The sequence below is a fragment of the Cyprinodon variegatus genome, unplaced genomic scaffold, assembly GCF_000732505.1.
Source record: "Cyprinodon variegatus isolate N-32 unplaced genomic scaffold, C_variegatus-1.0 Scaffold578, whole genome shotgun sequence".
In the NCBI taxonomy this organism is placed as follows: Eukaryota; Metazoa; Chordata; class Actinopteri; order Cyprinodontiformes; family Cyprinodontidae; genus Cyprinodon; species Cyprinodon variegatus.
In genome coordinates this window covers 561,788-564,503 of record NW_015151031.1, presented here as the reverse complement: position 1 = coordinate 564,503, position 2,716 = coordinate 561,788, and positions in this window count along the sequence as shown.

Sequence of the window (2,716 nt, the reverse complement as noted above, 5' to 3'; positions counted from 1 at the left end):
ACTTAAAATGATCTTGGAACAGTATACTATCAGTATACTTTTGTAAACTTAAAATGATCTTGGAACAGTATACTATCAGTATACTTTTGTAAACTTAAAAATGTCCCAATTTAGTTCGAAGAAGTATTAAAATAGTATACTTCAAGTGCACTAAAAGTACATAGCCCGAGTATACTTTCTAAACGTATACTTATACTTAAGTATACTTAATATAATTTACTTAAAGTATACTGCTTTTTGCTAAGGGTGAGCTTAAATCTGCACACATGGAGGGCATTTTAATCATTGCTAGGGATTTTGACCAGGTCAATTTGAAGACTGTTCTTCCTCATTTTTACCAACATGTGGTAAAAAACATCAGCCATATCTAGACCCACAGCTAGTTTGTGATTGTCCCTCTTGCATTGTGGCACGGAATAACATAGCGCAGAACACTGTTGCGATACATTCTCACTGATGTGACCGGAACTACACATCTCTGAAGACACACCCCTCAGACATAGGTCTAAAAACCCCTAGCTTCTCATATTAGTGTTTATTTTGCCGGTAGCTCTGCACCGCTAACAACTAGACAAAAGCGCACCCAACTGAAGGCTCACTACGTAGCAACCAAACCCTGCTGTGCTCGCTTGACCGAGTCAGACTGCCTTTTTCCTGGGATTCAGAAGGAGCTGAACACAGTGGTTTTATTCTTCCTGTGATTCAAAACGAGTAACTGCAGTGTATCCTGCTGCAGTAGAGACAGAGCAGAGCTAATCCAGCTCTGCTAATTGCTGAACAACGGGGGCCCCGATTGTTGTTCACTAAAGAAGCCACCGGACCATGACTGCCTGTGAGACGGAGGGACAGAGCAGTGTAGTGGAAGCACTACTACAAGCTGCAGCTAGGTGCTAACCACCAAAGCTAAAAGGGAGACATCCCGTGTGGTGTTTTTATTTGCAATAAGCTTTCTGATGCAACTGCTGATGGTGTTAAAGGTTTAACTGAATACTAATGCTCACTACAGACCAAACAACTCATGTGCCTCTGAAGCTAACTGCTACATCGTGAGCTAACCCTCTCTTTGTTTCAGTTGGACCCGACCAGAACCAGAACCCCTAAGCTAATGGGTCTTTCAGCCTCATCATAGTTTAATGCATTTCTGCATCATTATTCATTTTCCACCATAAACTGAATGAAACTTCACTGTTTTGACTGAAGTTAATATGTCTGCATCAGGGTTTATTTACATTTTATCTGCTGCTATTATTATTAGGAGCACTGCTGCCTTGAAGCAAGAAGGCTGCTCCGGCAGAGCTGAGGTGGTAATGAGCAGCTGAGATCTTGCGAGAGCTGTGTGCGTAAGAAAATGGTGACATACAGGTGATTCAAAAACAAATCCACTCAAGCCAATAACTGTAAATTAAACAAAGTCAGGTTTAAACTTTAACAAATGTCCCGTTCCGAGTGACCAAACTGGAAGACAAGTCCTTGACGAGTCTGGAGAGCTACCTGGGCGAGTGTTTTAACATTGTAATGGGGAAGCCAAGAATACCGCATCCTCATCAACGCCTTCTACTAAACAATGTCGATCTAATTCAACCAGTGCTGCTTCTACTTCTACTTTGTCTCCAGACGGGAGCTACAGCAACTTCCTGGAATCCATCGATAAAAAGCTAACCAGCCTGGATGCCCGCCTCGCCTTGGTAGAAATCCTGCATAAGGAGTTTCAAGCTCTGAGAAAGTTGCTGGAATACAGCCAAGTGAAGCTAGCCTCCACTACTACCGAGAATGAAGCGCTGAGGGGGGAGGTCACCAAACTCACCAAGGGGATGATCCAGCTGTCCGGTGAAAATAAGATGATTTAGGAATCCATTCTGGACATTCAGTCACGGAGCATGGGAGACAATCTCATCTTCGCAGGAATCGCAGAGCGGCAGGAGGAGGATCCCAAGGTGAAAATCTGTGAGTTCCTCCAGCAGAAACTAAAATTCCCGGCGGACCAGGTAAAAAACATCACCTTCCATTGCGTTCACCGGCTCGGAAGTAAGAGGCCTGACTTAGGGGTCATCCGATAATATATATATATATATATATATATATATATATATATATATATATATATATATATATATATATATCCCTCTGAATTTTGGAAAGAAATAAAGAGTTAACAATTTAAATTCACCCCTGCCAACGAATATTGATCGTGTAACAGGACCAGACAAAATTATAAATTTATGGAAGAAACACTATTATGAACTGTTTAATTGTAGGAAAAGTAATCCCTTTGTGATAGAGAAGATATGCATGAAGATGTTATTATTTCTTCACCAGAAGTTAGAGACATTGTTAAGAAGTTGAAAAGTAATAAGGCATATGGTGTGGACAAGATATCTACTGAGCACTTAAAATTTGCAAGAAGGAACATTTTTCCTTTGTTGGCTATTTGTTTCACCAGGTTTTTCATTCATGGCATTTTACCAAACTCTATGTTGTCTCTGATTTTAGTGCCTATTGTAAATGTAACTCCCTCTCAAGTCGAAAAATCAGGAAACCAAGTCGTTCTTTAGATACTGGCTTTAATCACACAAGAAGTATGATAGTGTGCCATGAGAACTGTTAAAACATACAGAAAGAAAAGCAAACAAACTAATTATTTCCCCGAAAGGACATCAAAGGAAAAAAGCGACCATACAATATATGACTCAACAGAAATTCTTCGCGTTACATCTTA